The following is a 22,375-nucleotide window of genomic DNA, read 5'->3' on the forward strand; positions in this document are numbered from 1 at the left end:
GGTGGGATTTTATTAAAGTGAGAAGCGGGTAAATTGACAACTTTAGTTTGCCATTAGCCAAATAGGATTTTTTCTTATTGGAATTGATTGGAACATAAATTTATACTGAAGAAAACAATCAAAATAAATACATTAATACACATGTTGCAGATCTGCAAAATGTGAATTGCTTTCTAATAAGAGGTGTTATTTTGTTATCCAAAGGCAAAATTCAAATTTTTGAGATAAGATCCGATGGTTATTCTATAAAAAATACCATCAATTTTTATTAAATATCTTTAAGAATACTACTCGAAACGTTTGCAATTTTGTCCTTTTAATTTGACAATCTTTTTAATTTGTTTGGCGAGAAATTCGTACTTCCGGAAATATGAGGTTTCCAATTTTACACCTGTCCATAGGTGAAAGTCTTAAACCCCCGGTATCAATTTAAATTTTGATACCCCATATTTCCGAAGTTCTCCCCAAACAAATTAAAAAAGTTGTCATCAGTATTAATTAAAATTGGGGATATTTTTTAGAATGAACTTCGGATCTTATCTCAAAAATTGGATAATTTTGCAGTTCCATATCTCAGGAAATAAAATATTTTTTCCCAACTTAACATTTATGTTGTTGTAGTCAGCACCAGAAGGGCTACCTATGGTAAACATTTTTAAAAATGATCTGAGAGGAATAGGTAAAGTGCATTTGTTCCAATGCAGTGGTTATTTGTTTATTCAAAGAAACATTTGTTTAATAGTTTGTCGGATTTTTCCTACAAAAAAGGCCGTTTATGTAAAAATAACAACTTTAGCGAAGTAAAACGGTCCGATTTATTGTAATTTTTCTAGTGTGGATAACCATAAGGTTACTCTTGCTCTATAGTAGTTTTGACTTACCTGCACAAACAACACTTGCAATGATTTATGTGAATTAAAGTCAAAAGTGCAGATATCTTAAATCTCTTACCTGCCTCAACGTGCACGTAAGTGAAATCACTGCATAAAAATGGGACAATGTTAAATTTTTTTGAAGTATTCTTTATTGCTTGTATTTTTTCCATAAAGGATAAAGTCATTGTGTTCGGTTTCCGACGATGTGTAAAAACGGTCGACTGTTTTTTGATATTCCTTGTGCAGCTAAATGCAACAATTTTAAGTATGCTGAGGGAAAAAGCGCAAATATTCCGAGCTGTTATCTTAAATGTACAGGTATAAATTGTGCGCTTAAACGAATATATTAGAGGGCATCTTACAAAAAGTTCCAAGGAGGTGAAGTTTGGGCAGCTAATTCCAAAGTGCAGCTATGTACAAGACGAAAAAATCAAAACTACTGTATATGCTATTCTTGGCTAGCAAAGCTTACAAAAACTATGTTCTTTTCATAAAAGTTTGCATTACCAAATCGCAAAGTGGCTGTCCTATGGACCTCAATAGCATCACGTATTTTATACATGAGGTTTTGAATCGACCCGGGACTGTTGACAAAGTCCTAATGGAAGGTGTTTAATAAAATATCGGTGTTCAGTTGTGATAATCTCTTCGGGCGATAACACGATCCATTCCACAAATTTTAGCATTGAGGTTTTGAACCGAAGCTTTGATGTTGACGTCGATCGTGGTGATAAATTGTGGTAACCTTTTCGCAAGACAACAAATTGCAAATTTGCTGCCCGATAGCCACACGATTTCTGTCTTGGTTCGATGCTGGGCTGTTGGTGTTTACTTTATCTTTCACGTGGCTTCAAATAATGAAGAGGCAAATCAAAAGAAAAGGTCCAGTCATTAAAATTTCGCTTAACCAAGTCGCCAAGTGACTGTCTTATAACCTCCATAGATCTACTCGAATTAGATTTTTGGGGTATTGTCTTGATGTTGGGCTATTAATGTATAACTTATCTATTACGTGGTCTCAATGAAATTTCGGTAGGGAAAACTGGTCCTGAAAAAATAGCAATGGTGGGGCAAATATCGCCGTTTTGTGAAATGAACATGTTGTCCAGATCGAAATTCGATCATAAAAACTTTCAATCCGCTCTCATTTTTAATCAAGAAAGCTCAATGATACCGTCGAAACTTATGGAAAATAGCTCTTGGGTTAGACAGAGCTTCAAATGCGACAATTTTGCTTACTAACCGAGTCATCAATGTGGAATTCGCTTTAATCAGTTAAGATGATTTTTCGATGGAATATCACCATTCCACGTAAAAATGTATACATACGCATCTTTGAAAAATATAGGGCCAATGACCCTACCGGATCAAATATCGCACACACAGCTATACGCTGGGGATTCTTGCGTCAGCTTGAGTGCCCAGCTGTAACTATTTTGCTTGTTGGCGAAGTCACTGTGGTGGAAATGGGCTTCCTAATTTTTCGATGGAATCTCAGATAATTCCCATACCTTTTCTTGGAAATCCGATCTACTCATTGGATAATGGGATCGTGAGAGAACCTCTTCCTCAGACTCCATCAACAATTAATCGATTACCATTAAAAAAACTCACTCTTCTTCTTGAAGTTTTAAAGTGCAGGAGAGATTAAATATCGAATTGATGTCTAGATAATTGTTGTGTTTGTTGTTGTTGGCAATTAAATATTGTTGTCTGTCCAATTTTATAGTAATAAATTTCGTCTCTAAAGCTACTCTGTAGATTAAGAATTGCTATAAGTCCGTTTGCCTGTATCGAGACCTGCACACACTTCAAGGTCTCAATTAGGAAAAACACGAATGTGTTGATGAATGATCAGCTTGAGGTTTTGTTTTTGTACTACGGAAAATATGGTGTAATGAGTTTGTGGAATGCCGAATTCCGTCCAAAGGGAAAGGTATGACCAAACCTCTGGTTTCTTTCATTTCACTTGGGGTACATCAGCAATATTCTGAGGTGTATTTGAGCGGTATGGCCTGGTTTTTATTCTTCATATCATAGCTCGAATTTTTCCAAAAATTTCCGATCGCCATCACGACAACCCAATTATTTTTTTATATTAATTTGCCAAACCTCGAAATATTCACTAGAGACTCCGTAAGGTATATATTCCTGAACTGAATAAAATTCGATGCCGATTCAGCGATGTCTGTTTGTCTGCTTTTGAAATTGCAATAGAGCTAAAAATTGTTTAATATAAAGCTTTGATATATTACCCATACATTGTTACTTCTCCTAGAATGTTTGGTATTGAAAAGGGGATATATCGGTCCAAGTTTTGGGTATATCCGCATAAGGGGACTTTAGCAGCATTTTACGAATTTTCTTTAATCTGGAATTTTGGACTCTTAAAAATGATAAACCACTCCTTTACAAAAATTGTTTAACATAGAACCATGTTTAGACTTAGCCTCCATATACCTCCCAGTTCTAGGTATTTTGATGGTCCATGGTGCATTTTCTAAACCGAACTGGCTGTAATTTGACATTCTGAGTTGTTAGTCGATAGAAAACTTCTTCGCAGACAATTTTCGATAGAATTTGGAGGTCGAATAAAATTTTGCAGAACGTTTTTTGATTTACCATGACATAAGCTCCATATAAAATCCCCTCGGCATTTTCGAATCCAAAGTGGTTGTATTTTCGAACACCGTATTGATGGTGACTAAAAAAATCTCTTTCCAGAAAAATTTCAAAATTTTTGGTATGTTGAATTTCTTAGCCCCGTTTTCAAACCTTGGGGTCTGAGATGTGATATTAATTTTTCTCATGGACATAGTCATAGTCCCTTTATATAAATATCCTTACCGAAATAAATAATTTTAACTGCACATGACATGGTGGAGTTGGGACCGTCTGAACTTTAAGGACTTTTTTAATTCTTTGGTTACGAGAATAAGTATTTCCGAAGTGGCAATTACGGAAATATCGGATGTTTCAAAACACTTCGTTGCAGATACCCCATTCATTAGTCTTTGCTGATCTGAAAGTCGTGGAGGGGGAAAATTGACATTTTCTGTTTGCCAAGAGCATTGAATCAGAATTTCTTATTGGAATTAATTAGAAAATAAATTTAAATTGAAGAATAAACAGATAAACAATAACAAGCAAATAAATACAACAACTGTTGGAAATCTACAAAACGTCGAAGAAAGTATTTGTGTCAATACGACAAAATCAAAAAATCAAATCTCCATGGAAGGGTGTTAAGACCAGTGTTGCCGTTTGAAAATTTTATTTCTGCCCAAAATTTCCCCAAAAAGTGCCCAAAATCAACAATTTATGCCCAAAAATTCAAAAAGTATACACTGACGTTAAATATTAAAAGCAAGGGTCCTTTTTGTTCTAATTTTTTCCATTTACAAATGACCGTCTGTCTGTCCAGTCATCCGGTGCGCACGATGTCTTTCGAAAGAATTTATACTTAATATAAATTTTGGTGCAATTATCGGTGACAATATAATAAAAAAGTTCAACCTTGGCTATAGAGTGTAATTTCAAAAACCTAGATTCAGGGTATATATATATGTCGAAAACCGATAGAATGACCTTAAATAATACCAGGAAGCGGAGCAGAATATTCAGACGTGGCTGACCATAAAATACCCTACACACAAACACACTAAATACACATTTTCAGTCACCACATATGAACATTTTGGTATATCCGACTACATACGTCAAGATAGTTGAAATGATTTCAAAGTACAAATTATTTATTTTATTTCATATGTTCGTGGAAAAAACATGTCCACCATAGAATGACATGATCTTCGATGCTCAGATCCTCTTTCCGGTTAAATTACATGGTTTTCAGATCATACATATGGTCTATAGAGCGATTAGAACCAAACATAAACATCCATGATTTTTTCCTGTGTAAAGTTTAGTCTTGTTCAGGTCATAATTGTGATCATGAGAGCGAAAATACAGACAAAAGTAAAGTTTTAGATCCATTTGAACATATAAGAGTCGTCTTTGGATAGAACCTGATCCACATACAAATAGCGATTAATACATACAAATTATAATGGACATACAGGCGGAAAAACAGGTCTAAATCGAATCAGCTAGTCGAAATATATCGGTGGTCTTGGAGCAATTATTTCGCAGTTTTACAAATTCTTGGGACAATAAAATTTCTCACAACATATTTGTGTAGGGTAAACAAATATATACAAAAATTTAAATGTTCCGCAAACGAAAAAATGCCCAAAATCCGCCCAAGTCCAAAATTTTAAATTTTTTATGCCCATTTTTGGGCATAAATGCCCACTTTCGGCAACACTGGTTAAGACACAAATCCGAGGCCCAATCAGAATCAGAAGCCCACAAGAAAACAACAAGTTGCTCGTCGTAATACAGTGATGATGTCGTCGTCGTCGATGTTGTGTAAGGTATGAAAAGGCTGGCGAGGGGTGAGGGGTTAAACTGTCACATTAAGCCAATCCAATTCATCCATAACAGTGTCGAAGAACGAGAGGACAGAGCAAACAGTGGGTGCCAGGCAATTTAACAATTGACAGATGTTGATGGGCTGTTCTACGCAATTTCCTTCCATTTTACTTCTTTGTACGTTTTAATAAAAAAAGAATCGAGACGAAGGCCAACAGCAACAACAAAAAATAATAACAACATCATCGCACAATAAAACCCATAACAATAAGCAGCAGCAATAAAGGTCAACGGATTAAAGGTCACATCACAAGAAGTAGTTACAAACAAACAAAACAAAACGTAACGAAAAAAATAAAGGTAATATTGTTGTTGGTGTGTGCGATTGTTTGTTTGTATGTTTGCTCTTCTTACTGGCTTTTTATTTGTTTTAATAGCAAAAAAGTGCTGGATGGTGCATGCTCCACAATCAAAGCTGTAGAGAGAAAAAATATGTGTATAAACGCCCCAAATAGTGGAAACAGGGAAAACATGAATGTAGAGATTTGGAAAAACAAAGAAAAACATTGGCATTAAGAGGTAATAACACATCGTAGTAAAGAAGAGGACGGAAAACAGTAGGGAGTAGCGGGATGAAATTGAGGGATCCAGACTTTTTTTAATACAACACATTATTAGGGGAAAACTACTAAGTGTTCCATTAGGGGTTTAAAGATAAAATCCTTACTTCGAAACGAATGAAACTTAAATTAATAAAATTTCGGAAACAAACTGGGAATGTGTTTTTAATTTAAAAACAAAATAATATCGCAATTTCGGAATAGATAAAAATAAGGATTTCTTGAAGACAAAGACTGAGAGGTGAAAATTAACACCTCTCTCACTTGGACAATTTATAGATGTAAATTATATCAAAATCGAAGTAATACGGAAACTTGTAGACGTCGATAAGATAAATTAGCATTTAGTAATTCGAATGTAAAAAAAAAAACAAAATTTTTCATGCTATTCAGAACGATGTGACGGTATTATAAGTTTGTAACCTCATAAAATGTTGACTATATTTCCATTTCATCCCCCACCAGATGATACCATTATGCTACTATTACCACGGATCACAATTATGGATCGATTGTTATTTAACTTGAAGTTTTGGATCCGACCAAGGGCTAAAGATATCGTTTTTCAATAGGCGATCGACTGATAATTTCAAAAGGATTTATTTTGAATCTGAAGCCAACTACTAATTTTTACACAGGAAATAAGAATCCTTACAAAACCATGCCCATGTATCGGAACTTTTACACATTTTATGGACCCAATCAGGAAAGACACGAGATGATATGCCGGTTGGTTTGAGTTCTTGTGCTAAATGAACTTTATAAACCTTAAAACCCAAGCTGGTGTCATGACGTTCGTCGATTTTCGAATTAGGAATATGGTTTTCTTTAAAACTTTGGACTACCGAACTACATTCTCAGACATTCTTGAGTGAAGTGTACGGTTTTTTACTAATTTCTCTAACGCCCCGACTAGGTGCTTCACAATGACCCATTTCTTTAGTTTTTCAAACAATCTCTTGATTGTCACACCTCGGAATATAGCGCTTTGGCTCTGTGGTTTGTTTTCGACTTAAGGGGACCCCCCCCCATTCTCGGGGTCAATTTTTTTGTTGATATAATTCGAATCTACACCGATTAAAGAATGTCTCTACAAAATTTCAAGTGAAAATCTCAAGAACTCTTGAAGATATAGCCGATTTATTGTGTCAGCATCAAGTGACGGCTGAAGGGCTTCTCAAACTTTAAACGCGTTTTTCTCTAAACATTTTTTTTGCGAATGGCGGACACGATAACTCAAAAACTAATAATCCAATCGGTTCCAAATTTTGCAACGTATCTCTGGGAGTGTATAGCTCTCGCATGAACTAGGATAAAGCCAATCGGTGAAGATCTTCCTTATTTTTCAACTTGGTTTTTGGTAAAAAATCGGCGATTTTCCAAAAATTTTTTTCAAAGGTCCACCATTTTGTTAATTTTAGAGCGAAGTCAATAATCCTAGTTCATACGAGAGCCAGACATGTACTCTTTCTAACACCGTTGGAATTTTCGGATTCCGATGTTCCAGTGAGGAGTTATCATGTCCGCCATCAAAAATAAGGACTTTTCTTTAATTACAAAAAAAAAAAACAACAAAACAATAACAAAAATTTTTTGTAAATTATTTTTCTTCTTTTTTAAATCTTCAAATATATATGTGCAAAGTTATAAACCTTAACAAGCATTGGTATTGATTTACCAGTCCATTGAAAATCTTGAAAAATTAAAATCGAGAATGGGTGGGGTTCCCTTAAGGGTAATAAGGAAGATCTTGACGGATTAGATTTGTCCTATATACCATAGCTATGCACTAACAGAGAAAATTCCCAAAATTTGGAATCGATCGGATTATTTTATTTTATGTTATGTGCTCGCCATTCGTAAAAACGCTGTTTGGAGAAAAATGCGTTTAAAGTTTGAGAAGCCCTATATCTCCAAGACTTGTTGAGATTTTCACTTGAAATTTCATAGGGACATTCTTGAATTAGTGTAGATTCGAATTAAATAAAAAACTAAATTAAATTTTTTGACACGGAGAATGGGTAGGGGGTCCCCTTAAGGCCAAGTAGATACACATAACATGTTAGGGCAATGTGACCTCCTTGTATTATAAACTAATGCGTGTGAGGAAGAAGAGTTTTTATCTTCAGGACAATTAAGTTCTAGTAACATAGAAGCAATCTGTTCCTTAGCCGTAACTAATGGCACTGATTTTTTTAACAAAGATCCGAAGAAGATCAGAAAAATGTGCATATTCTAAACTAGCTAACAACTATACTTTGATGGACACTGTATTTCTTTCCGGAACATATGTATATCCATTCAAATTATATCTTCAAAGTAAACCTGGTATGGAGGCCTGTATAACAGTGTAATATTGTGTTTTGCCAAAATTCCAAATTTACATGTGCAAATTGGCAGACAAAACTAAAAATTAAGACTTCCTTATCAAAGTCGAAAATTTGACAATTTTTGTAAATCTCGCATGAAGCTAATGGAATTTCCGATTTCATTCAAACTTAACACGTTGTAATATTTTCCCAGTCCACTTATTCTGGTACCTTATACACCTGTCGACAATACCTACTGATACTTTTTTATTTGTATAATACCTACCTCGGCTCAATTTCACAAATATGTAGGTCCTAATATGACCCCAGCATAGTATATGTGATTTTTTCTAACATAGTAGCAAGATTAAATATTGTCTCAGCTGGATATTTTGGATTCACCTGAATACCCCAAGCTGCTTTAAACGTGTGTAAAGTGGACTAGTATTGACAATTTTTGGTAGAATGATTTTCTACTCAATGAGAAACCCAAATATAAACTTACAATCAACTCGTTTAAAAGACGTAACCAAAATTTTAAAATATCTATAAAGAAGGCTATACCAAAGCGTGGACCGATATATTTTCAATTCCAAACATTCTAGGTGTACCAGCAATTTATGTTAGAAATGTCAAAACTAGATCTAATAAGTCGAGCAATATTCTGATTTCAACAGGCGGATTCATTATATACGATTAGCAATGTTTTTGGGTTGCAAAAATTTAGGGACCCTGAATGTTAATAAATAATAAATTGCACATAAATTTCTCATTATGGTAATTATTTAAACTTCAAGAAAATAAGGACTAACAAACCACAAGAACTCATGATGGGCGGAAAAAAATGTTTAAAAAAAAAATATACGAACATTTTTCTTTACGAATTATATGATCAGCAGCAAAAATCGGTTAGGTTATCTTTGGCTATTGTTCGTTCCCAGGTATGTCTTGGTTGCTATCCTGGTTATGTTTTGAAGTTTTGCTTCTCAAGATGTGGCCTACACTACATTGAATATGGTCTTGTACGGGTTCCAGGTCCGTTAGGTTCCACAGCTTTATGTTACTTATAGTGTTGGGACAGAATATCCTGAATGTGATGTGAAGGCATTTGTTTATGAATACCTGGTGCTTTTACGTGACGACATAATACAGGTTCCACTGTCGTAAAGCAGAATCGATTTTATAACTGAATCAAATATTTTGAGCTTGGTTTTCCTGGATATATGTGAGCTTCTTTTTGAACATGCTGCTCTTGCTTTGTTTAACCTATTGATGACGTCCGTTACTGCACTGCCTGCAACTGAAGCTATCGACGTATATAATAGCTTGGCCGTATAGCATGATGTATTCTGTTCTGGTATTGTTAATTACCATGGTCTTAGTTTCCTTGATGTCAATCTCAAACCCAACAGCCTTTCCAGGTATTCTAATTATATAGTCTAATGACTAATGAGGGTACATACACTTTGCTACGGCAAAAATGTGCCTCATCGAAATATTGCTTTCAGAACACACGTTTCTTTGGACCAAATACTTTTTACACAATTTGGAGTCTATTTACAAATGTCTGTCCGTCTGTCTAGCCGATTTCAACCTAAATTTGTACAACCCACTACCTTTAACACGCCTACATAAAGTCTGACGATGAGACCCTTTGCTCTACCGCCCTGGAACTCTTGGTTCACATTGGCGACACTTTTTTACTTGTTTTAACTTAAAAAAGTCGTTATCATTCATTATACCGAGAGTTGACTGCATTTTGAAAACCACGGAGGTAAGGAAAAATATTTTGTAAAAATTGGAAAAAAATTCAAGCCTTACAGCAGATATAAAATATATTTAAAAAAAATTCTCGGAGGTATAGAAAAGTACTTATTTTAAAAAATCCACACCTTATTGGTCGTATGAAAGATATTTTTCAACAAAATCTTCGTCTTATTGGATTTCAGAATTCAACCGACCAAGGGGAAATATTTGTAAACTAGTGAGCGGAACAGTACCACGAAACTCTAACTTATTGCGGATCTATATTCCGAGCTTGGGTAATATTTCGCGATATTTGCACCCTCTTGGCCGTTTAGCTCCCGTTTCTTACCCTGGCATGTTTTGGAATTTTGTCTTGCCGGGGTTTTTTTTACACAAAAAGGTCTTAGTTGATTTGGCCCGCTGAAACAGTCTCTCTAATCCATTGCAACATAGTTGTGTATGATATACAAATCTACACATTTTTTGGGCTAAAAAAAATATTTCTTTACAAAATCCGCCCCTTATGGTGAAATATTATTGAAAAAATCCGTGCATATGTAAGTCGATGGCAAACGTCGACTTTTGAAATTTACAATTTTATTATGCTCCCAATAGAGCAATTATTTATAAAGTCAATCGACGAACTCGAGAAGAAAGATATCCAAGCTAGCTAATCCAATTGTCCATTATCAAAAATCGATTCAAACATTTAGAAATTCTATAGCAATTTACATGTCTATCACACAAGTTTTTAATGCTTTCCATGATCAAATTCTGACTTCGAATTTTTCTACATAAAATATTCAATTAGTCGCTATGAGTTGGAAGTTGACATACATATCCCTATGTTACGTCGTTTTCATCATTAATTGAGCAACCTTGTCTTCTATAGAAATAATGTATTTCACATAGAACATACCTTGTTTTGGCAAATATTTTCTTTTCTATGACAAAGAACTGCCCAATTCTGCCCAACAGTGACCTAATGTAAGCTATTGACAGGAAGTTACTGTCCAAAGATAATGGATGTCTTAAGACAGACAACGAAGTTAAGCTATGGTTAATTTTTCTAAGCTCTGGCATATCTGTCAATGTTGCTGATATTGATGATGATTAATTGCTGACCTTTGACGTGTATTCACACACACACACATACACACAAAAGCCTAGATAGACAAGCCTAATAATTACCCAAGAATTTCATGGAGAAGACGAAGAAGAAAGTACCAAAGTAAAAAACAAAACAAACCAACGAAAAAGATAATTTAACTCCCTCGCTCCGATGATGGCCAAACCTTTGGAAACAAAAAACTTCTCCAAAGTCATTATAGTTCAAACAATTATGTTACGTTTTGTAACCAAGAAAAAATTGTGTTTTGTTCCCATTGAGAAGTTCTCCCTCCAATGGAACAGAAGAGCAACAACTAAAGCAATTATTGAAAGAATAAAACAAATACAACAACAAAAAACTCTATAAAGGAAGGAAATAAGCGCCACCAAAAAACAGGTTTTGTTGCTTTGGACCATAACAAAAGCAGCATCGAAACCAGAGAACCGGCCAAGCTTAGATTATGTTGTTGCTGTCGATGTAGACGTCGTGGTGTTGTGTTGTGTTGCAGGGTCTCATTTCTGTCTGGGTACCATGAGGAGTGTTACAGATTTTTGTTATTTTCGGTGTATGTGTGTATCTATGTGTACGTTTCTTTAGATATTTTTGCATTTTGCTAACAGCTTCCCGAAAAATTGCAAACACACACACTCATACACATCTAAAACAACTCTATTCCAAAATCGAAAATCTTAAGTATACCAGAAAAATAAAACGCCGGAGAAGACAAAAAAGAGGAACAATAACACTAAGAAGAAGGCTAAGCAGAACAACAACAATGACATAAGCACCAGAATTAAGCTCCAGGCCTAAGGGTCGGTCGGTCTATATTGCGACAATAAAAAACAACGACAACAACATCTGTTTATGACATACAATCTCTTAGAGACAAGAAACAAAATTCTATCATCCGCATCGAAAACGGTTCCCCTTAAAAATAAAAAGCTTACAGCATCACCTTTTAAATTGAATTTTTAAAACACAACAGTATTCGGATGTTTAGGATGTAAAGGAATTTTATGTTGGCTATGATAATGAAAAAAAGGAGAGAGGAGATAATGGAAGAAGAAGAAAGAACTTTTTCTAAGGCTTCGATTTTTTAAAGAAATATTTTTCCATGGCCCCAATTAGGCGTGCATTTTTTAAAGAAATATTTTTCCGCATCGAAAACGGAGAGATTGTTTCTTAGGCGTGGATTTTTTAAAGAAATATTTTTCCGCATCGAAAACGGAGAGATTGTTTCTTAGGCGTGGATTGTTTAAAGAAATATTTTTCCGCATCGAAAACGGAGAGATTGTTTCTTAGGCGTGGATTTTTTAAAGAAATATTTTTCCATGACCCAAAAGATTGGGGCCACAATAAGGCGTGGATTTTTAAAGAAATATTTTTCCATGACCCAAAAGATTGGGGCCACAATAAGGCGTGGATTTTTAAAGAAATATTTTTCCATGACCCAAAAGATTGGGGCCATAATAAGGGGTGGATTTTTAAAGAAATATTTTTCCATGACCCAAAAGATTGGGGCCACAATAAGGCGTGGATTTTTAAAGAAATATTTTTCCATGACCCAAAAGATTGGGGCCACAATAAGGCGTGGATTTTTAAAGAAATATTTTTCCATGACCCAAAAGATTGGGGCCATAATAAGGGGTGGATTTTTAAAGAAATATTTTTCCGTGGATTTTTAAAGAAATATTTTTCCATGACCCAAAAGATTGGGGCCACAATAAGGCGTGGATTTTTTAAGAAATATTTTTCCATGACCCAAAAGATTGGGGCCACAATAAGGCGTGGATTTTTAAAGAAATATTTTTCCATGACCCAAAAGATTGGGGCCACAATAAGGCGTGGATTTTTAAAGAAATATTTTTCCATGACCCAAAAGATTGGGGCCACAATAAGGCGTGGATTTTTAAAGAAATATTTTTCCATGACCCAAAAGATTGGGGCCACAATAAGGCGTGGATTTTTAAAGAAATATTTTTCCACGGCCCCAATGAGATGTCGAGAAATTTTATATATTACTTCCAACTTACAATTCGTAACAAAACAGCACCTCTAATTGGATCAAATTACAAACCCCAAAACAAAATCCGCAACTTCACCTTCCATTGTGGCCACATAATCGAACAATCGCGGTGAAGTTTTTCCTATAACACAGAAAAATAAATTTACTTTACTTTATCTGCTTTACCTTGCCACTTGACGTCCTCAATGTATGTCTGTCTGGGTGGCTGTCTTGACTGGCGTTTGTGTAGCATATATCATAACGACAACAACGCCAGCAATGTGAAATACTAAAGGCATACACATAATGAAAAAATGTCGTGTTTGAGCTGAATTTCAAACACGAACAAAGAATGGCTATCAAGCAATTTAACACAGCAACAAGAACAACAACAACATCGAAAAAACTAAAGGCAATCAGTGAATTGTTCTCAGGGTAGACACCAAAAAATTAAGACACGCAACGCACCATTGCACCACTAATAAGAGCATCAGGAGCAGAATGTCGCAACACACCAGCAGCAGCTTCAGCAACATGATTTAAAAGACAAAACCATAAGAAGCCGACGAAGAAGAAAGAAAGGCAGCTACTTCGTCGTTATCATCAGCCATAGAAGAAGAAGTAACATCAGCAGCATCCTCATCCTCAAACCTTCAGCATTTGCCATTTTACTGGAAGCTAAACCCACCATAGCCTGAATGATGATTGAGTTCGTGTTCCTTTCCATCAAAAGGTAAGCAAAATCATCACAATTATCCTTTGCACACACAATTTTTGTTGTTGTTATAAATTTATATAAAAAAGAAGAAAAAAATTAAAAATAGGAAGAGAGCATAAGCGAATATAAAAACACATGTCTGAGCTTAAAAAACAAGGCTAATAAAAATTGGCCTTGGAAAAATTTTTCTTTAACAAATTCACGCCTTGTCTGGGTTATGGAAAATATTTTTTAAAAAATCTACGCCTCATTTGGTCTATGAAAACGTACTTACTTACTTTTCTGGCTTGTGACAGAACTTTCGTTCCATAAGCCGAGCTAAAAAAATGTTTGCAGGCACATCGGTCTTTTGCGCAGGTTTTCCAGTTTAAAATATCATATTCGACAATGTTGTCTTCCATTTGATCTTTCCATCTTATTCGTGGCCTTCCCCTTCTGCGTGAACCAACAGCTGGTTCGCTTTTATATGCCTTCTGGGCTGGGACATCTTCATCCATTCTCACAACATGACCTTGCCAACGTAGTCTCTGCAGCTCAATACGTCTAACAATGTCGATGACCCAGAATAGCTGCTACCATTCATGGTTCATTCGACTGCCATATTCACCATCAACGCAGATCGGCCCATAGATCTTTCGGAGAATATTTCTCTCAAACATTCCAAGAGCTGACTCATCTTCTTGCGCAAGTATCCATGCTTCAGATCCATATAATGACGGTACCAAGATATATAAAATCATTGATTACCTCGAAACTGTAGTTCTCAAGTTCCACAGCTTGGTCTTCTCGCCGTTTACTGCCAGACCCACATTGACAGACTCCTTCTCAATTTGTTCAAAGGTGGCTGTTACCGCTCGCAATGGTCGACCCATTATATCAATGTCATCGGCGTAGGCGAGTAACATGTGTGTTTGGTGCACAGAGTGCCATTTCTGTTCACTTTTGCCTCTCGTATGACCTCTTCCAGCAGGATGTTAAAAAGGTCACACGACAAACGGTCACCTTTTTTGAATCCTCGGTTGGAATTAAAGGGCTCCGAGTGGTCCTTTCCAATATTCACTGTTGACCTTGTGCCAGTTGCAGTTATCCTGCATAAACGTATTAATTTTGCAGGAATGCCGAACGTAGACATGGTTTTAAACACCTCAGAAAGGACAGGGCTATCGAATTCGAATTTATAGTCGACGAATAGGTGGAATGTGTCGATGTGTTTTTCGTTGGGTTTTTTCCAGGATTTGACGCAGAGTGAAAATCTGGTAAATGGTAGATTTGCCAGGTCTGAAGCCGCATTGGTATGGTCCAATAATTTCATTGACCATTGGCTTCAGTCGTTCACACAGTACGCTGGATAGCACTATATATGCGTTGGGAAGGAGGCTGTACTGTACATCTCGATTTTTCTTACGCTCACGTTTTTCTTGTTTTTTTCTTCTTTTTTTCTGGAAATACGTTTCTCCTTTCGCCTTTTCTCCCGATAGTTCTCCATCGCATTACGTGTTGCTACTGTCCACAGGGTTGCCCTATACGCTCTGTTTTTCACATCAGTATAATTATGACACTCCTGATCGTACCACGGTTTTCTTGATGGTGGTCTTTGCTACCCAAGTGTTGCTTTTGCTGCAGTTTGTACGGAGTGGGCAATTCTCTGCCACGGTGCTTCTATATTATTATCGGGACAAGGAGTGCTTTCGTCAAGCAGTTGGTTAGGTTAAGCGGAGTAGGCTTCTACTATCTGTTGTGTTTGCAGCTTTTCGACGTCAAATTTCCGTGTTACATTAGATCGCACCTTTGCTGCTACATTAAGACGGGTGCGTACCTTGGCTGCCGCAAGGTAATGGTCCAAATCGATATTCGTGACTCGCGGCAGAAGCTATAATGACTGCAGATTATTTGCAAAACAGATGTCCAACAAAGAATTTTAAAGATAAGACGCTTTATGAAGTATGGCATGGAACGTAATGTAAGTCATTTCCGAACATTTGATTCTTATGGTGTAGATCTGAACAAAACCCATAAGCAAAAGTTCGAAAAAAGGGAAGAAGAGTACATTATGGTGGGTTATTCATTAGTCTCCAAAGCCTATAGACTATATGATGCAAAAAAAGAAAGGTAATTGAAAGTAGACGACAAGGAAATGCCAGTGGTAGATTGTTTTAAATTTTATTTGCAAGAAAATCAACCTGATCAAAATCTTAATAGCGATGGCAGTCAACATGAAAATGGCGATCGGCAGTTGCAAAATATTTTAGAATACGGTAGTAACGATGAACATTTTGGTACAGCGACTGAAAATTCAAGTTCCGATGATTAAGAAGAGGGACCTGGAAGACCAAGGATAATGCGAACAGGAATGCCCGGAAGACCCAAAAAGGTATACAATATGTTAAATCGTATGACAGTCGAAAACATACCACAGACCGTTGAAGAAGCGATCAGTAGTGAAAACGCAAAGCAATGGTAACAAGCAATGGAAATAGAACTTAATTCTTTAAAGAAGAACAAGGCCTGGGAAGAGGTCGAGCTTCTGCGGAAGTGTAAAGCAATTTCATTTAAATATGTGTTTGCACTGAAACGAAACAAACATGGGGAGGTGGAAAGGTATAAGGCTCGTTTGGTAGCGAAGGAGAAGTAGTCAAAGATATGTGATCGACTATAAGGAGACATACTGGCTATTGCAGTTCAAGAGAAAATTCACTTGCACCAAATTGACGTAACAACGGCGTACCTTAAAATTGAAAAAGGCAATTTATGGATTGAAATCAGGACGAGCATGGAATGAAAAATTAGATACAGTTTTGCAAAATTTTAAATCATTCGAAAATGCGTCATACTTGTATAGAATGAAGATTGACAATGAAATTATATTGGTGGTTGGGTATGTTGATGATGTAAAAATGAGCAAACAATTTTTCAAATTAAGGCGATGATAGCAGAAGAATTCGATGTTAGCGATAAGGGACGATTGCAATATTTTCTTGGTATGAAGATTGAACGTAAGGATAACACGATTCTATAAAACTAAGCCAAGTACAATATATATTGAGGATATGCTAGCACAGTATGGAATGAAAGGGTGTACATCGTCGTCAGTACCATTGACAGCGGGATATCAAATTCAATTAGAGTTGGGTAGTTCCGGAACGAACTAGTTCATTGGAACTATTCCGAGAAAGGAACGATCGGAACTAGTTCCAGCTCTTTCGTCCTTTTTTCTTTTAATTTTTTTCTCGTTCTTTTTTTTCTGAACTATGTGAGCGAAAAAAAAACAAAAAGAACGATGAAAGAGAGAGATTCAAAGGAACTATGTAGGAGTCGGGACTATATGGAGCAGAAGAACTATATTGATCAAAGGAACTATATGGATCAACGGAACTATTTGGAGCAAAGGAACTATAAAGAGCTAAGGAACTGTACGGAGTAAAGGAACTATATGGAGCAAAGTAACTATATGGATCAAAGGAAATATTTGGAGCAAAGGAACTGTATGGAGTAATGGAACTATATGGAGCAAAGGAACTACATGGATCAAAGGAACTATATATGAAAAAAAACGAAAAAAAGAACGATGAAATAGAGATATTCAAAGGAACTATGTAGGAGTCGGAATTATATGAAGCAAAGGAACTATTTGGAGCAAAGGAACTGTATGGAGTAAAGGAACTATATGGAGCAAATATACTATATGGATCGAAGGAACTACATAGAGCAAAGGAACTATATGAAAAAAAAACGAAAAAAAAGAACGATGAAAGAGAGAGATTCAAAGGAACTATGTAGGAGTCAGAACTATATGGAGGAAAAGAAATATTTGGGGCAAAGGAACTATATGGAACAAAGTAACTACATTAAGGAACTAGTTCCTTTTTAATAAAGGAACGAGAAAGATCGATCCGCTAAGTGAACTAGATTGCCCAACTCTAAATTCAATGTAATGAGTATCAGTCAATAAAACGATCCAAAACCTATCAATTTGGGCTATGAAAAATATTTTTTTAAAAATCCACGCCTCCAATGGGGTATGTAAAATATTTTTTTAAAAAATCCACGCCTCCAATGGGGTATGTAAAATATTTTTTTAAAAAATCCACGCCTCCAATGGGGTATGTAAAATATTTTTTTAAAAAATCCACGTCCTGTCCAGCGTCAATAAAAACTAATAAATTATTGTATATTTTCTCCCTTTTCCTTATTCACAAGGATATAATCAAAATTACAATTACAATGATTCAGAAAAGGCGTTGAGGATATCCAATTGCAATAGCAACAACAACAAGTACAAATACCCAACAAAAAAAAATCATTAATCAAAAAGTAAAGTAGATTTCAGAATTCTCGCTCAATTGATGTTGATGCCAAACAAATGTCGATTGACTCAAAATGGATGATTTGGTTTGGCTGGGTTTAGTCTGGCTGCTTGGCTGGATGGCTGACTGGGTGGGTACAGCTTATTGTCAGATTTAGAGATTGAAGATTATTGGATAACAGCCAATTGACGATTGTGAATTTAAGCTGCTGCTGCTGTTGATGTTGTTGCTATCGATTCGGAAAAAGTAAAGCGAAAAGAACGAAACAAAACAAAATAACCTGAACACGAAACAATCAGAGTCAACAAAGTAACAAAAAATGTGGAGAACAGGCAGAGCGGAGAAAAGTGAAGGGATTTTTTTTGGTTCGGAACAAATCAATGAAGTAGTTAGAGATGGAGCAGCAGCACAAAAAGTGAATTGAAACAATGCGCTATAAACAACGTGTGGAAGAGTTTCTTATTGTTTTGGCGGTTTTTTGTTCGGGTTTTTTGTTGAATCATTTAATTTGACTATAGTATTGAAAATAAATAATAGCAATAACAACAAGAACGAAGAGAGGAAACTGCAATATATGTTGAAGAATTAGCAAGTAAAGAAAATAAACAAGTAATAGGATAACGCCAAGGATATACAATAACAAGAAGCACCGAAAAAGCCCCAACAACAACAACAAACAAACCAACTGTCATTTTGTTCTCGGATTACTGTTTGAATGTTTGGATTGTCGTTATATTTCGCCATTTGCTTCCTTATATGGGAGGCGGCATAACAGAAGGCGGACGTTTATCAAATGGAATTGTTGTTGTTGCTGGATTTGCTTTGTTTTAGGGACATATGGGATGTCTTCTTTTAAAGTTCATAAAAAATGAATTAAAAAATATTTTTTTTAAACCAGACGTGGATTTTTTAAAAAATATTTTTCCATAGCCCAAAGAAGGCGTGTATTTTTAAAGAAAATATTTTTCATAGCTTCCATGAGGCCCAACTAAGGCGTGGATTTTTTTAAAGAAATATTTTTCCATGGCCCAACTAAGACGTGGACTTTTTAAAGATATATTCCTCCATGGCCCCAATGAGGGGAGGATTTTTTAAAGAAATATTCCTCCATGGCCCCAATGAGGCGTGGATTTTTTAATGAAATATTCATTCATGGCCCCAATGAGGCGTGGATTTTTAAAGAATTATTTTTCCATGGCCCAACTAAGGCGTGGATTTTCTAAAGAATTATTTTTCCATGGCCCAACTAAGGCGTGGATTTTTTAAAGAATTATTTTTCCATGGCCCAACTAAGGCGTGGATTTTCTAAAGAATTATTTTTCCATGGCCCAACTATAGCGTGGATTTTTTAAAGAATTATTTTTCCATGGCCCAACTAAGGCGTGGATTTTCTAAAGAATTATTTTTCCATGGCCCAACTAAGGCGTGGATTTTTTAAAGAATTATTTTTCCATGGCCCAACTAAGGCGTGGATTTTTTAAAGAATTATTTTTCCATGGCCCAACTAAGGCGTGGATTTTTTAAAGAATTATTTTTCCATGGCCCAACTAAGGCGTGGATTTTTTAAAGAATTATTTTTCCATGGCCCAACTAAGGCGTGGATTTTTTAAAGAATTATTTTTCCATGGCCCAACTAAGGCGTGGATTTTTTAAAGAATTATTTTTCCATGGCCCAACTAAGGCGTGGATTTTTTAAAGAAATATTCCTCCATGGCCCCAATGAGGCGTGGATTTTTTAAAGAAATATTCCTCCATGGCCCCAATGAGGCGTGGATTTTTTAAAGAAATATTCCTCCATGGCCCCAATGAGGCGTGGATTTTTTAAAGAAATATTCCTCCATGGCCCCAATGAGGCGTGGATTTTTTAAAGAAATATTCCTCCATGGCCCCATTGAGGCGTGGAGTTTTTAAAGAAATATTCCTCCATGGCCCCATTGAGGCGTGGAGTTTTTAAAGAAATATTCCTCCATGGCCCCAATGAGGCGTGGATTTTTTATAGAAATATTCCTCCATGGTCCCAATGAGGCGTGGATTTTTTAAAGAAAATATTCCTCAAATGCCGCGAAAAATTTGTCCTAGACCCACCTTTAAGTATACCGATCGTCATATGTCGATTAGCTGAGTCGATCTGGACATGTGTGTCCGCACATCCGACTGTCCATTATAATTTATAAACACAATACAGGCCACAGTTATGGACCAATCTTTGTCTATAATTTTGCATGTAGGATGGGTTCTGCCCAATGAAGACCCCTATTGTTTTTGGTAAAGATCGGTTAATATTTGGGGGATGAAGTGGACCAAAAACAATTATGGCCCAAATGTGGTGAATTTTTATATGGAGAATGGGATCGGGTCAAAGTATATATATATATATATATATTTTCGAGTCGATCTATAGGCCACAGTTGAAAGCCGAACATAACAACACGGTGAAGAGAATCTGGACAAGTAATTAGAGGGGTGGCTGTACTGCATATTAGTAATATTCGGAAAATATGTCATTGTAAGGAAGAGGTGCAGTTGAACTCTAATCGGGCAAGAGGGTGCAAATATCAAAAAATATTGCCAAGGCTCGGAATAAAAATCCGCAGATAGTTAGAGTTCCGAGGTAGTTGTGTAGGGTATCGTATGGTCGGCCCCGTCCGACTATACTGCTCCGCTCACTGGTTTAAAGAAATATTTTTCTGTAGCTTCCATGAGGCGTGGATTTTTTTAAGACATATTTTGGTATAGCCCAAATGAGGCTTGGATTTTTTAAAGAAAAATTTTTCTATAGCTCCTATGGATTTTTTAAAGAAATATTTTGCATAGCCCATATGAGCCGTAACTATTTCCTTTTAACCTTTATTAAATAATTTCCGGCAAATTTAAACAATAGCATATCCTTCCTTCCATCAATTGTCCTTTCATTTTTGTATGGCACTTTCACTTTCTCTATCTCTCTCTGGTCTGGAAATTTTAACACCCCTTTTGCTCCGTACCTTATTCCGATATTTCCTGTAAACAAAAATCCCCACCAAAATGAAGAGGATGTGGGGAGAAAAACAAAAAACTCAAATCATATTCATGTCGTGTCGATTTTTGATATGCGGCACAAATATTGATCAGCGCGAAATTGCTTTGTTTGCCAAATTATCAATTCTATGCGACTGCCAAAAGGGTCCCAAGTAAATCAACAACAATTTTTTCCTGTTGGTGTTGATGCTGATGCTATTCATCTGATGTGGGAGAGAGTAGTTTGTGGTTGTCAATTCCTGCAAAATATATTGTATCTTGTCTGTCCCCCCTCGTTCGTCACTCGCACGTCTCCCTGCCTGCCTGCTGTCATCTGTGTGTGTTTTTGTTTATACCCATGATGCCAAATGTAGCGCTAGCCGGGGGCCAGTACAAATATTTACCATTATTTCCATTAGAATTCCGATTATACGCTAAGTATGAGTGTTGAACCCGTTCCAGCGAAAACAAAATCAGCAAAGTTTTGCATGCAAAAATAAACTCATCTCTGAGTCGTTGGCGTCGTCCGCATCGTTGTCGTACATAAATATTGGCGAATTGTTATTTATTTACTAACCAAACACTCCTCACCCGGTACAATTGATGCTGTCGCACAGAGAAATACACACACACACACACATTTAAACAAATGGAACGGGCGCCCAATGAATGTAAAGAGCAAATACGCAAAATATAATTCTTTTTTTTTGTAGACTGCTGCCTGCACTTTTACATCTTTGTAAAATATAAAAACAAAATCGCCAAAGAGAAAGGGAATATGGGTATGGTAGGAAGCCGCAAGCGGGTAAACGATAAATGCTAATACATGCAGATACTGAACAGCAGATGATGATGATGGTGATGACGCGGAGGAACGACAAGGACGATGTCGTTGATCATAGTATGGGAATAGAATTTATTGGTTTACCACTATGTTTCCCCCGCTTCGATTTCCCGCGGCTGCCACTGCTGCCCCTGGTGGGCAAAATATAATTAATAATATCGCTTAAAGGGTAATAAGTGCAGTGCAATTTTCCTAAAATAACAGCAACGACTTAGACGAAGTTAATGGTTGGCAGTCATCCCCCTCCCATTTTTTTTAATGTGGGTTCATTTATATTTTATATGAGAAAAAAATGTTCATTCCTCCCCAAGGGAAATATGTTTGATGAGGATGAAACAAATTATATGATGACTGACTGAACGACAACATTAACCACATACTAGTTGGAAATTATGATGAGGGTACGCAAGTA

Source organism: Musca vetustissima, unplaced genomic scaffold (assembly GCF_032173495.1).
Source record: "Musca vetustissima isolate MV318-11 ecotype Yass unplaced genomic scaffold, APGP_CSIRO_Mvet_v1 utg32560, whole genome shotgun sequence".
In the NCBI taxonomy this organism is placed as follows: domain Eukaryota; kingdom Metazoa; phylum Arthropoda; class Insecta; order Diptera; family Muscidae; genus Musca; species Musca vetustissima.